This window comes from Moschus berezovskii, chromosome Y, assembly GCF_049115385.1.
Source record: "Moschus berezovskii isolate FMDL1 chromosome Y, NW_MosBer_1.0, whole genome shotgun sequence".
Classification (NCBI taxonomy): Eukaryota; Metazoa; Chordata; class Mammalia; order Artiodactyla; family Moschidae; genus Moschus; species Moschus berezovskii.
In genome coordinates, this window is record NC_142489.1 from 79,594,683 (window position 1) to 79,610,477 (window position 15,795).

The 15,795-nt window shown below is 41.0% G+C and overlaps 1 pseudogene; it reads left to right on the forward strand.

Moving 5' to 3' along the window:
* The first annotated feature begins 10,847 nt into the window (after positions 1-10,847).
* On the forward strand, positions 10,848-14,645 carry LOC148773175 (heat shock transcription factor, Y-linked-like; annotated as a pseudogene).
* The last annotated feature ends 1,150 nt before the right edge of the window (positions 14,646-15,795 follow it).

Genomic DNA, 15,795 nt, shown 5'->3' on the forward strand with positions numbered 1-15,795 from the left:
TGGTTTGTTGTGTTTCCATTTTCATTCATTTCTATGCACATTTTGATTTCTCTTTTGATTTCTTCTATGATTTGTTGGCTATTCAGCAGCGTGTTGTTCAGCCTCCATATGCTGTCATTTTTAATAGTTTTTCTCCTGTAGTTGAGATCAAATCTTTCTGCACTGTGGGCAGAAAAGATGCTTGAAAATTTTCAATTTTTTTTTGTATTTACCAAGTCAAAATTTATGGCCCAGGATGTGATCTATCCTGGAAAAGGTTTTGTGTGCACTTTAGAAAAAGAAGAAATTCTTTGTTTTGCAGTGAAATGCCCTTTAGATATCTATTAGGTCTATCTGGTCTATTGTATCATTTAAAGTTTGTCTTTCGTTGTTTATTTTCTGTTTAGTTGATCTATACAGAGGTGTGAGTGGGGTATTAAAGTCTTCTACTATTATTGCGCTGTTGTTAAATTAGCCTTTCATACTTGTTAGTAACTGTCTTACATATTGCGGTGCTCCTATGTTGGGTGCATAAGTTTATAATTGCTATATCTTCTTCTTGGATTGATCCTTTGACCAATATGTAGTTTCCTTCTTTGTCTCTTTTCACATCCTTTGTTTTAAAGTCTATTTTTATCTGATATGAATATTGCTACTCCTGCTTTCTTTTGGTCTCTATTTGCATGGAATATCTTTTTCCAGCACGTCACTTTCAGTTTGTATGTGTCCCTTGTTTTGAGGTGGGTTTCTTGCAAACAACATGATAAAGGTCTTGTTTTTGTATCTATTCAGCCAGTCTTTGACTTTTGGTTGGGACATTCAACCCATTTACATTTAAGGTAAATATTGATAGGTATGATCCCGTTGCCATTTTCTTTACTGTTTTGGGTTCAAGTTTATGTACCCTTTCTGTGTTTCCTGTCAAGAGAAGATCCTTTAGCATTTGTTGGAGAGCTGGTTTGGTGATGCTGAATTCTCTCAGCTTTTGCTTGTTTGTAAGGCTTTTGATTTCTCCTTCATATTTGAATGAAATCCATGCTGGGTACAATCATCTGGGCTGTAGGTTATTTTCTTTATCACTTTAAGTATGTCGTGTCATTGCCTCCGGCCTGAAGAGTTTCTGGTGAAAGATCAGTTGTTATCTTTCTGGGAATCTCCATGTGTTTTATTTGTTGGTTTTCCCTTGCTCCTTTTAATATTTGATCTTTGTGTTTGCTTTTTGTTAGTTTGATTCATGTTTGTCTTGGAGAATTTGGCCTTGGGTTTATCCTGTTAGGGACTCTCTGTGTTTCTTGGACTTGATTATTTCCTTCCCCATTTTAGGGAAGTTTTCAACTTTTATCTCCTCAAGTATTCTCTCATGGTCTTTCTTTTTGTCTTTTCTTCTGGGACTTTTATGATTCGAATGTTGGGGCATTTAACATTGTCCCAGAGGTCTCAGAGATTGTCCTCATTTCATTGAATTCATTTTTCTTTTTTCTTCTCTGTTTCATTTATTTCTACAATTCTATCTTCTAACTCGCTTATCCTATTTTCTGTCTCAATTATTCTACTATTGGTTCCCTCTAGAGTGTTTCTGATTTCATCTATTGCATTATTCATTGTATGGTCACTCTTTCTTATTTCCCCTAGATCCTTATTAAATGTTTTTTGCATCTTCTCGATCATTGTCTCCAGGTTATTTTTCTGTAACTCCAGTTTGTTTTCAAGATTTTGAATCATTTTCATTATCAATATTCATAATTATTTATCAGGTAGATTCCCTAAAACTTACTCTTTTTTTTGGCTGGGCCTTTGTCCTGTTCCTTTACTTGCTGAGCATTTCTCTACCTCTTCATCTTGCTTATATTGCTCCGTTTGTGGTGGCCTTTCGGTCTTCTGGCAGTTTGTGGAATTTTCTTTATTGTGTAGTTTCATTGCTGTGTGTGGCCTTGGATGTGTGGCTTTTTAAGGTTCCCTAGTTAGCGAAGCTTGTGTCGGTGTTCTGGTGGGTGGAGCTGGATTTCTTCTTTCTGGAGTGCAATGAAGTGTCCAGTAATGAGTTTTCAGATATAAGTGGGTTTGGAGTGACTTTGGGAAGCCTGTATATTGAAGTTCAGTGCTGTTCTTCTGTGTTGCTGGAGAATTTGTGTGGAAAGTCTTTCTCTGAAACTTGCTGACCCTTTGGTATTGCCTGATTTCAGTGTAGGTATGGAAGCATTTGATGAGCTCCTATCAATTAATGTTCCCTGGAACAGCAGTTCTCTGGAGTTCTCAGGATTTAGACTTAAGCCTCTGCCTCTGGTTTTCAGTCTTATTTTTGCAGTAGGCTCAAGACTTCTCCATCTGTCTCTTTCAACACAGTTCCTTCTGTTTAAGCTTCTTCTGTTTGCTGGTCTCTTCATGTTAATTCCCTTCCTGACACAAGGCGGCAGTGGTAGACATTTTTTTAGGCACACCTGTTCAGTCGTGCTGTGGGGAGGGAGGTAAGCTGCAGACAAATACCAGTGGCATCTGTGGGGAGTGCTTGCAATGTCTCAGCCACACTGGGTTTACCCCCGCTCACGGCATGTGTGCTGTCCCAGTCTACACTGCACAGGCTCTAGATTGCTCTGCTTGGAACAATCTGAGGCTGTCGCTGGGTTGGATGTACATCCACGGTCTAAGCCGCTCAGCTTCTGATTCTTGGGTACTCCACAAAGGTATAGACTCAGTTGGGCCTGTATTTTTTCCCTTTCTGGTCTGAGCAGCTCAGGTGAGCAGGTGTTTGGCCAGCAGAGTCACTGTGACTTATTGCCTCCCCAATCCCTGCTCCTCAGTTTTCTGGGCGTACCACCAGCGGATCTTGTCAGGCAGATATTGACTGGCCAGAACCCAAGAAGTCTTGGTTAGCAACAAGGCCTGCTTGAAACTTGGTATCAGATGCCTCTCTGGTGCCACAATCGCCTGCTTCCTGCTCTGGCTGTCCTCCCCTGCTGTCTCGGCTGAGGATGGTGGATGGGCTGACCACAGCTGGCTAGCACTGCTCAGTCCTTTGTTCTCTGAGTGGGCCTGGAGGTGTCTTAGCTTGGGGTTTTTCCCCATTTCACGAGGTAACTATCACACAGTCTGCTTATCTATCTTAAGTTAGCTCCCTCAGATTGCCCTCAGGGCATTCAAGCCCGGTCCTTACTCTAAGGGATGCAGCCCGAACCTCCCTGCCCAGTCCCAGCTTGCTGGGGTGGGGGAGGGGGCGTGTGGGCAGCTGCACTGCTTCTCCCATGGAGCTACTACTGGGCACATAGTCTGTAGGTTTTAATTATTTATTTATTGTTTCTCCTGGTTATGTTGCCCTCTCAGGTTCCGAGGGTTCCCACAGATTCACCAATGAGTGTTTCCAGTGTCTGGCAACTTCTTTCTTTTTTTAAGCCTCCCTGTCTGGGACAAACCTCCATCCCTCCCTCTTTTCTCTCACTTTTTATCTTTTATGTTATTTCCTACCTCCTTTTGAAGACAATGTCTTGCTTTTATGGGTGCCTGATGTCCTCTGCCGACCTTCAGAATTTGTTTTGTGGGATTTATTCAGCATTCAAATATTCTTTTGATGAATTTGTGGGGGAGAAAGTTGTCTCCCCGTGCTATTCCTCCTCCATCTTCCTGTCTCTTCTTTCACACTAATACTCAAAATTTATTCAATTCAAAGATTTGTTTCTTTTAGAGCCTACAGTTCCCATATTTTCTTTAAAAATGCATTACACCATCTTCTATTAACCACCTTAGTTGATATTTGTTACTACTTTCATTAAATATATGTTAGAGTGATTTGAAGACATTGAGACATTGAGTGTCGTTGCTCAGTCAACAAGTTGTCTTCAAATCTTTTGTGACACATGTGCAACAGGTCTCTCTATCGTTCACTATCTCCCAGAGTTTGTTCAAATGCATGCCCATTGTATTTCAGATATGGTCCTACCATATCATCCTCTATTACTCCCTTCTTTTCCTGTCATCAATCTTTAAAAGCATCATGAACATTTACAGTGAATTGACACTTTGAATCAGCTGGCCAAAACTGAAGTTTCAACTTCATCATTAGTCCTTCTATTGAATACGTAGGGTTGGTTTCCTTTAGGATCAATTGGCTTAATCTCCTTGCAATCCAAGCGACCCTTAAGAGTCTTTATTTTTTGGAGATTCAAAATCACTACAGATGGTGATTGCAGCCATCAAATTAAAAGATGCTTTCCCCTTGGAAGGAAAGTTATAACCAACCTAGATAGCATATTAAAAAGGAGGGACATTCGTTTGTCAACCAAGGTCCATCTAGTCAAGGCTATGGTTTATACAGTGGTCATGTATGAATGGGAGCGTTGGACTGTAAGAAAAGCTGAGGGCCAATAAATTGATGCTTTTGAACTGTGGTTTTGGAGAAGACTCTTGAGAACCCCTTGGACTTCTAGGAGATCCAACCAGTCCATCCTAAAGGAGATGAGCCCTGGGTATGCGTTGGAATGTAACACGGTAAAGCTGAAACTCCAATAGTTTGGACACCTGATGCGAAGAGCTGACTCATTGGAAAAGACCCTGATGCTGGGTAAAATTGAGGGCAGGAGGAGAAGGGGATGGTAGAGGATGAGATACTTGGATGGCATTTCTGATCAATGGACATGAGTTGGGGTGGTCTCTGGGAGTTGGTTTTGGAAAGGGAGGCGTGCCATGTTGATGGGGTCACAAAGAGTTGGACATGACTGAGCGACTGAACTGAACTGAAGTGTCTTCGGTAACAGCACAGTTGAAAGCCATCGAATCTCCTTCTCTTAGTCTTCTTTATATTCCAGCTCCCACATCTTCACATGACTACTGGATAAACAACAGGGACTTGTGAAGTGGAGGCCTTTGTTACCAAGGTGACTATCTCTTCTAAATACAATGTCTAGGTTTGCAATAGAGTTTTCTCCAAGAAGAAATTGTCTTTTACCTGATGACAGCCCTTCACCAAAGTTGAAAGAATGTGGTCCACTAGAAAAGGGAAAGGCAAACCACTTCAGTATTCTTGCCTTGAAAACCACATGAAGACCATGAAAACAAAAAGATAGGACATTGGAAGATGAACCCTTGGTAGGTTCACAATATGCTTCTAGAGATCCGTGGAGAAATAACTCCAGAAATAATAAAGCAATTGAGCCAAAGCAAAATCAACAACCAGTTGTGAATGGGACGGTGATAGAATCAGGGTTTGATGCTGTAAAGAGCAATATAGCATAGGAACCTGGAATGTTAAGTCCTTGAATCAAGGCAAATTGGAAGTGGCCACACAGGAGATGGCAAGAGTGAGCATTGACATTCTAGGAATCAGTGAACTAAGGTGGACTGGAATGGGAGAATTTAACTTACATGACCATTATATCTGTAACTGTGGGCAAGAATCCATTTGAAGTGGAGTAGCCATCATATGCAACAAAAGAGTCCAAAATGCAGTACTTGGGTACAATCTCAAAAATGACAAAATGATCTCTGTTCTTTTCCAAGGCAAATGATTCAATAAACGGTAATCCAAAACTTTTCTCTGATCAGTAACATTGAAGAAGCTGAAGTTGAAAGTTCTGTAAAGACCTACAAGACCTTCTAAAACTAACATTCAAAAAAGATGTCCTTTTCATTATAGGGGACTGGAAGGCAGAAGTAGGAAGTCAAGAAGCACCTAGAGTACCAGGCAAATTGACCTTGGAGTACAAAATGAAGCAGGGCAAAGTCTAATAGTGTTCTGCCAAGAGATCGCACTGGTCATGCAAACACCCTCTTCCAGCAACACAAGAGAAGACTCTACACATGGACATCACCAGATGGTAGACACTGAAATCAGATTGATTATACTCTTTGTAGCCAAATTAGAGAAGCTCTATACAGTCAGCAAAAACAGGACAGGAAGCTGATTGTGGCTCAGATCATCAGCTCCTTATTGTCAAATTCAGACAGAAGTTGACGAAAGTGGAGGAAACCACTAGACCATTCAGATATGACCTAAATCAAATCCCTTATGACTATACACTGGAAGTGCAAAATACATGTAAGGGACTAGATTCGATTGACAGAGTGCCTGATGATCTATGAATGGAGGTACCTTCCATTGTACAGGAAACAGGGATCATGACCATCCCCAGGTAAAGAAAGGTGCAAAATGATTGGCTGACTGAGGAGGCCTTACAAATAGCTTTGAAAAAAAGGGAAACAAAAAGTAAAGGAGAAAATGAAAGATATATCCATTTGAATGCCGATTTCTAAAGAAAAGTAAGGAGAGAAAGGAAAGCCTTCCTCAGGGATCAGTGCAAAAAAAAAAAAAAAGAATGGAAACAATAGAATGGAAAATATTAGAGATCTCTTCAAGAACATTGGCGATCCCAAGAGAACATCTCATGCAATGATGGGCTCAATAAAGCACAGAAATGGTAGGGATCTAACCGAAGAAGAAACTATTAAGAAGAGGTCGTAAGAATACACAGAAGAACTGTAGAAAAAAGATCTTCACAACGCAGATAATCACAATGGTGTGGTCACTCACCTAGAGCAAAACATGTTGGAATATGAAGTCAAGGGGGCCTTAGTCAACTAAGCTAGTGTAGGTGTTGGAATTTCAGTTGAGCTTTTTCAAATCCTGAAAGATGATGTTTTAGAAGTGCTGCACTCAATATGTCAGCTAAATTGGAAAATTCCACAGTTGCCACAGGACTCGAAAAGGGCAATATTCTTTTCAATCCCAAAGAAAGGCAATGCCATAGAATGTGCAAACTACGGCACAATTGCACCCATCTCATATGCTAGTAAAATAATGCTTTTTATTCTCCAAGCCAAGCTTCTGCGATACGTGAACTATGAAATTCCAGATGTTCAAGCTGGTTTTAAAAACGGCAGAGGAACTGGAGATCAAATTGCCAACATCCGATGGATCATTGAGAAAGGATGTTCAGTTCATTTCAGTCCCTCAGTCATGTCCGACTCTTTGGAACCCCATGAATCACAGCATGCCAGGCCTCCGTGTCCATCACCAACTCCCGGAGTTCACTCAAACTCATGGCTATCGAGTCGATGATGCAATCCAGCCATGTCTTTCTCTGTCATCCCCATCTTCTCCAACCCCCAATCCCTCCCAGCATCAGACTCTTTTCAAGTGAAACAACTCGTCGCATGAGGTGGCCAAAGTATTGCAGTTTCAGCTTTAGCATCAGTCCTTCCAGTGAACAGCCAGTATTGATCTATTTTGGAATGGACTGGTTGGATCTCTTTGCAGTCCAAGGGACTCTCAAGAGTCTTCTCCAGTACCACAGTTCAAAAGCATCAATTCTTCGGCGATCAGCTTTCTTCACAGTCCAACACTCTCATCCATACATGACCAGGGGAAAACTCTAGCCTTGACTAGATGGACCTTGGTTGGCAAAGTAATGTCTCTGCTTTTTAATATGCTATCTAGGTTGGTCATAAATTTCCTTCCAAGGAGTAAGCATCTTCTAATTTCCTGCCTGCAATCAGCATCTGCAGTGATTTTGGAGCCTCCCAAAAATACAGTCTGACACTGTTTCCACTGTTTCCCCATCTATTTCCCATGTAGTGTTGGGACCAGAAGCCACGATCTTAGTTTTCTGAATTTTGGCTTAAAGCCAAGTTTTCCACTCTCCTCTTTCACTTTCATCAGAGCCTTTTTAGTTACTCTTTGATTTCTGCCATAAGAATGATGTCATCTGCATATCTGAGGTTATTGATATTTCTGGAGGCAATCTTGATTCCAGCCTCTGCTTCTTCCAGCCAACGATCCTCATGATGTACTCTGCATAGAAGTTAAATAAAAAGGGTGATATTATACAACTTTGACGTACTCCTTTTCCTATTTGGAACTTATCTGTCGTTCCATGTCCAGTTTTAACTGTTGCTACCTGACCTGCACACAGGTTTCTCAAGAGGCAGGGCAGGTGGTCTGAAAGGTCCCACCTCTTTCAGAATTTTCCAGATTTTATTGTGATACACAGTCAAAGGATTTGGCATAGTCAATGAAGCAGAAATAGATGTTTCTCTACAACTCTCTTGCTTTTTCCATGATCCAGAGGATGTTGGCAATTTGATCTCTGGTTACTCTGCCTTTCCTAAAACCAGCTTGAACATCTGGAAGTTCACGGTTCACGTATTGCTGAAGTCTGGCTTGGAGAATTTTGAGCATGACTTTACTAGTGTGTGAGATGATTGAAGTTGTGCGGTCGTTTAAATCATTCTTTGGTATTGCCTTTCATTGGGATTGGAATGAAGACTGACATTTACCAGTCCTGTGGCCACTGATAAGTTTTCCAAATTTGCTGGCATATTGAGTGCAGCTCTTTCACAGTATCATTTTTCAGGATTTGAAATAGATCAACTGGAATTCTGTCACCTCCACTAACTTTGTTCATAGTGATGCTTTCTAAGGCCCACTTGACTTCATATTCACTTGACTTCACTTTCCAAGATGTCTGGCTCTAGGTCTTTGATCACACCATCATGATTATCTTGGTTGTGAAGATCTGTTTTGTACAGTTCTTCTGTGTTTTCTTGCCACCTTTTCTTAATATGTGCTGCTTCTCTTAGGTCCATATCATTTCTGTCCTTTATCGAGGTCATCTTTTCATAAAATGTTCCCTTGGTATCTCTAATTTTCTTGAAGAGATTTCTTGTCTTTCCCATTCTGTTGTTTTCCTCTATTTCTTTGCATTGATCGCTGAGCAAGGCTTTCTTATCTCTCCTTGATATTCTTTGGAACTCTGCGTTCAGATGCTTATGTATATATATTTTTTCTCCTTTGTTTTTCGCTTCTTTTCTTTTCACAGCTATTTGTAAGGCTTCCCCAGACAGCCATTTTCCTTTTTTTTCATTTCTTTTCCACGGGGATGTTCTTGGTCCCTGTCTCCTGTACAATGTCATGAACTTTCGTCAATAGTCTATCTATCAGATATAATCCCATAAATCTATTTCTCATTTCCACAGTATAATCATAAGGGATTTGATTTAGGTCATATTTGAAAGGTTTAGTGGTTTTCCCTACTTTCTTAAATTTAAGTCTGGATTTGGCAATAATGAGTTTATGATCTGGGTCACAGTCAGCTCTCGTCTTATTTTTGCTAACTTTATAGAATTTCTCCATCTTTGGCTGCGAAGAATACAATCAATCTGATTTCGGTGTTGACCATCTGGTGATGTCCATATGTGGAGTCTTCTCTTCTGTTCCTGAAAGGGGTTGTTTGCTATGACCAGTGTGTTCTCTCTGCAAAATTCTACCAGTCTTTGCCCTGCTGCATTCCATGCTCCAAAGCCAAATTTGGCTGTTACTCCAGGTGATTTTTGAATTCCTACATTTGCATTCCAGTCCCCTATAATGAAAAGGACATCATCTTTAGGTGTTACTTCTAAATGGTCTTGTAGGTCATCATAGAAACATTCACTCTCTGCTTTTTAAGTGTTACTTGTTGGGGCATAGGCTTGGATTACTGTAATATTGAATGGTTTGTCTTGGAAATGAACAGGGATCATTCTGATCGTTTGGCGATTGCATCCAAGTACAACATTTCGGACTCTTTTGTTCTCCATGATAGCTACTCCATTTCTTCTAAGGGATTCCTGCACACAGCGGTATATATAATGGTCATCTGAGTTAAATTCACCCATTCCAGTCCATTTGAATTCACTGATTCCTAGAAGGTCTATGTTCACTCTTGTCATCTCCTGTTTGACCACTTCCGGTTTGTCTTGTCATGGACCTAACATTCCAGGTTCGTATGCAATATTGCTGTTTGCAGCATCGGAACTTGCTTCCATCTCCAGTCCCATCCACAACTGGGTACTGGTTTTGCTTTGGCTCCATTCCTTCATTTTTGCCTGAAGTTATTTCACCACTGATCTCCAGTATCTTATTGGGTACCTACCGGCCTGGGGAGCTCCTCATTCAATATCCTATTTTTCTTGTCTTTGAATACTGTTCTTGGGGTTCTAGATGTATGTGTACTGAAGTGGTTTGCCATTCCCTTTTCCAGTAGACCACATTCTGTCAGACCTCTCCAACATGACCCGCCCATCCTGGGTGGCCCCACACAGCATTGCTTAGTTTCACTGAGTTAGAGAAGGCTGTGGTCCATGTGAAGAGCTCTACTAGTTTTCTATCATCACGATTTCAGTGTGTCTGCCCTCTGATACCCTCTCTCAATACCTACCATCATATTTGGGTTTCTGTTACCTTGGTTGTGGGGTATCTCTTCACGGTTGCTCCAGCAAAGTGCAGCCACTGCACCTTACCTTGGATGAGGGGTATCTCCTCACAGGTGACCCTTCTGATCTTGAATGTGGAGTAGTTAGTCTCAGCCGTCCTATGCCCATGCAGCCAGGGCCACTTGGAAGTAGGGTAGCTCTTTTCACCCGCTGGCCCTGGCCTCAGGCATGACAGCTCCTCTCGGCCACAACACTGGCCTCGGGCGTGGGGTAGCTCCTCTTGGCCGCCGCCGAGAATCACTTTTATATCAGAAACCAAATAGATTTACTGATGTGATTTATCCGTATTAAAATTATTTAGGAATGAGGTTTTACAGGCTTATGGCTTTGGTTGCTATTTAGGTAAGCAGCCTGTATTTTAAGTTGATGCTGAAGTAAAAGCTTGTTGAAAATTACCCTTCAATTTCTAGGATACCAGTGACGTTGTGATGTCACAGCTACCCCTCACTTGCTAGGAGACCTATGACTTTGTGATGTCACAGCTACCCTTCCACTGCTAGGAAAACAGTACCTTTTGGAACCACTGTGATGGTCTAGGGAGTTTCCCCCTTAGGCCAGCCAAGCAGCATTTGAATTTGCTTTGTGTAAAATCAGAAAAATGAGAAAAGTATCTGAAGAAAGATTTTTCTGAGATGGCACATATTTCTTCAGAAATTCAAGATGTGACTCAAAATGATGAATCCACTGGTTCAGAAACCTCCATCAGACCTTTGTATGATTATACACTTGCTGGGGATTCGGTTTTGCGATCTCTTATTGAAGAATATGCTTTTCAGGCTTTGTCTGCTTGGAAAGAAAGGCACCTTTCAGAATAATTGAAATCAATAATATGAAAAGTTTAGTTCGATAGCTGAACCTTTATGGGTTTAGTAAAGAGGGACAACCTGTTCAAAGATCTGCTTCACTATCTGACTTTCTGGAATAAGAAAACAGCATCTCTCTTTTGAGCAAGGTATCCCAAAATTTTCACTTATTAGCAATATGTAAGATTAAATCATGTGACCTAGAAAGCATGTTACCATATGTAGCTAAAACGGAATTCAAATTTGAGATAGCAATTTGTTGAAAAAGCTTTATTTTTTGAAGCTGAGAACAGCTGGAGGATATAATATTTGATGTTTAACAAATGGTTTTTCCCATGGTCATGTAATGATATGATAGTTGGACTGTGAAGAAAGCTGATCACCGAAGAATCAATACTTTTGAACTGTGGTGTTGGAGAAGACTCTTGAGAGTCCCTTATACTGCCAGGAGACCCAACCAGTCCGTTCTAAAGGAGATCAATCCTGGATGTCCACTGGAGGGACTGATACTAAACCTGAAACTGCAATACTTTGGCCACCTCATGTGACGAGTTGACTCACTGGAAAAGACTCTGATGCTGGGAAAGGTTGGGGTCCGGAGGAGAAGGGGACGACGGAGAATGAGATTGCTGGATGGCATCACCGACTCTGTGGACATGAGTTTGAGTGTACTCTGGGAGTTGGAGATGGACAGGGAGGCCTGGGGTGCTGTGGTTCATGTGGTCGCGGAGAGTCGGACACGACTGAGCGGCTGAACTGAACTGAACTGAACTAAACAAACTTTCCAATCAACTTGAAACAAGATACGAGTCTTGAAGCTACTTATGGTATTTACTACATATATACAACATATTTTTAGTTGAGGAGCACATTTGTTTGTAACATGTTAGCTATTAAAATTACTCTGGAGGCGTTTGGTTGAATGGAATTTAATTGGTATCATTCAAGGAATTATTTTTTCTTTTCTATGGAACAACAGACTGGTTCCAAATAGGAAAAGGAGTACGTCAAGGTTGTATATTGTCACCTTGCTTATTTAACTTATATGCAGAGTACATCATGAGGAACGCTGGGCTGGAAGAAGCACAAGCTGGAATCAAGATTGCTGGGAGAAATATCAGTAACCTCAGATATGCAGATGACACTACCCTTATGGCAGAAAGTGAAGAGGAACTCAAAAGCCTCTTGATGAAAGTGAAAGAGGAGAGTGAAAATGTTGGCTTGAAGCTCAACATTCAGAAAACAAAGATCATGGCATCTGGTCCCATCACTTCACGGGAAATAGATGGTAAAACAGTGGAAACAGTGTCAGACTTTGTTTTTTTGGGCTCCAAAATCACTGCAGATGCTGATTGCAGCCAAGAAATTAAAAGACGCTTGCTCCTTGGAAGGAAAGTTATGACCAACCTTGATAGTATATTAAAAAGCAGAGACATTACTTTGCCAACCAAGGTCCGTCTAGTCAAGGCAATGGTTTTTCCCGTGGTCATGTATGGATGTGAGAGTTGGACTGTGAAGAAAGCTGATCGCCGAAGAATCGATGCTTTTGAACTGTGGTGTTGGAGAAGACTCTTGAGAGTCCCTTATACTGCAAGGAGATCCAACCAGTCCATTCTAAAGGAGATCAATCCTGGATGTTCATTGGAGGGACTGATGATAAAGCTGAAACTCCAATAATTTGGCCACCTCATGCGACGAGTTGACTCACTGGAAAAGACTCTGATGCTGGGAAAGGTTGGGGGCGGGAGGAGAAGGGGACGACGGAGAATGAGATGGCTGGATGGCATCACCGACTCTGTGGACATGAGTTTGAGTGTACTCCGGGAGTTGGTGATGGACAGGGAGGCCTGGCGTGCTGTGATTCATGGGGTCGCGGAGAGTCGGACACGACTGATCGACTGAACTGAACTGAACTGAACTGAACTTAATTGGAGACTAATTACTTTATATTATTGTATTGGTTTTGCCATACATAGACATGAATATGCCCCAGGTGTACATGTGTCCCCATCTTGAATCCCCTTCCACCTCCCTCCCCATCCCATTTCTCTGGTTCATCCCAGTACACCAGCCCCACTCATGCTATATCTTGCATCGAACCTGAATTTGTGATTTGTTGCACATTGATAATATACCTGTTTCAATGCCATTCTCCCAAATCATCCCACCCTAGCCCTCTCCCACAGAATCCAAAAGACTGTTCTATACATCTGTGTCTCTCTTGCTGTCTCATTTACAGGGTTATCGTTATCACCATTCAAATTCCATATATATGTGTTAGTATACTCTATTGGTCCTTTTCTATCTGCCTTAATTCACTTTGTATAATAGGCTCCAGTTTCATCCAACTCATTGGAACTGATTCAAATGAATTTTTAATGGCTGAGTAATACTCCATTGTATTTATGCACCATAGCTTTCTTATCCATTCGTCTTCAGATGGACATGTAGGTTACCTCCATGTCCTGGCTGCGATAAACATTGGAGTACATGTGTCTCTTTCAATTCTGGTTTCTTCGGTGTGTATGCCCAAGAGTGTGATTGCTGGGTCGTATGGCAGCTCTATTTTCAGTTTTTGAAGGAATCTCCACACTGTTCTCCATAGTGGTTGTGCTGTTTGCATTCCCACCAACAGTGTAAGAGGGCTCCCTTTTCTCCACACCCTCTCCAGCAATTATTGCTTGTAGACTTTGGTATATAAGCCATTATGAATGGCGCAAAATGGTACCTCATTTTGGTTTTGATTTGCATTTATCTGATTATGAGTGATGTTAAGCATCTTTTCGTGTGTTTGTTAGCCATCTGTATGAAGGAATAAACTTTTATAGTTTAGCTTTTAAGGCAGTTTTACCTTGGTTTATAAAGAAACTAAATAATTGTATCCTTTGACTTTAGTTACAGATCTACTATAATCCAAATTTCAAAAGAGGCTATCCTGAACTTTTAGTAAGAATAGAAAGAAGATTTGGGATTAACAATGTGTCTGCAATATCTTCATTAGTTCGAGATTGCAAGAAGAAGCATGTTAAAGCAAGTGTCAACGTAGATGAATGTAACTCTGATTTTCTTCCTGAAACTAGTGGAGAGAGTACATTTTCAGCCACCATTTTAAGTGTGCCTTTCATACAAAAGCCTCACATCAGCCAGACAGTCGCTAATACAAGAGCTCTAGCTCTGTGTGACTTATCTTCCCCATCATCAATATCAGTGAGCCAAACAGAACAGATTGTGGGAGATCAACCTGCTGTTTTAAATCAGTTGAGCATGTTTAAATGGCACTCACATAGCAGCTACACTCAGGTAAATGGCCACGTTGAGGACTTGCCTACTACAACTACATCGACTTCTCAGAACCACATCGTATCTCCATTTCAGGGCAGTTATTCTAGGTTGATGGTGGCGTCTTCTAAGTTTCCAGATAGATACAGTGATATGTCAGCCCATGACAGTTCTTTCCGTGACCTTCAAAAGAGAGGCAACTCTTGGACCTCAGTGCCAAAGATCACTTATACATCTGCCTCCTCTCTTTGAGGCCAACTCATCAAGAATCATCGTTATGTGAAGACGATGATAATTAAAACGGAACTATCAAATAAATGCCAGATTATGGAGCCTAATGAAGATTGAAATTTTTGTTGGGAGATGTCAACAAATACCTACAATTCTTGTATTTGAACAATCAACTAACATGTTCATCTTCATAGTTTCATTTTCTTTGTTCAAACAATGAAGAGAAAAGTAAGGCTTTAGTTTAATGTCTGGCTATTTTACCGCACTGTTTTATAAACTCTTCAGAAAAAGAAAATATTCATTATGCATCCTAGGTCAATGACACCTGATCTAATATTTGTAAGCAAGAAAACGAGAACAAAAGGAAAAGAGGTAACGGATGTAACGTGATTTCTGCAATCACCCCTGCTGAAATGAACGGGTGTCTACATTAGGAGTATGTGGCTGAAGGAAGAGATACAAATAAAAAAAAAAAAATTTTCAAATGCATAGTATGTACCTTAGTGCATTCACAGTTACGTTATATTCTATTAGATACTGGTAGAGTCTTAAAAGGGTAGAGAGAAGGTTATCTTCAGTATAGAAATTCATTATGTACTTGAAAATATAAAATCATGATGATCAAAATCATGATCACCACTGTACTGTCACTGTGATACCAAAGATAAGATGACATAATCAGTGACTGGCCCATGGTCAGTACAAGATATGTATTTTACAAGTGATAATGTATAGGGACATTTTTGTTCTGCTGTCCTTAGTTGAAAGCGACAGTGAAGTAGCTCAGTAGTGTCGGACGCTTTGCGACCCCTGTGCACTGTAGCCTACCATGCTCCTCCATCCATGGGATTCTCCAGGCAAGGATACTGGAGTGGGTGGCCATTTCCTTCTGCAGGGGTCTTCCCGACCCAGGGATTGAACCCGGGTCTCCCACATTTTAGGCAGACTCTTTACTATCTGAGCCACCAGGGAAGATGCTGTCCTTAAGGCACGCCTTTATTTGCTGACACCATGATTCCACCCTATATTTCCTAATGCATGTTTAGATGTTGCTTATCAGTTCCCACAGAGACAGAATAAATTCCTGGTGGTGATTGTAGCACATCAGTATGATTAACAAGTTCTGTGAAGACATGGTATCTTTTTTCCTTAATAATTTCATTGTCTTTCTCTTATACTGTGCTTCCGGAGCTACAATCTCTCAACCTAACTTCAGCCATGCTAAGCCCCTTCTCACAATTTTGTCTTAACTTTTTCTTGGGGTTGG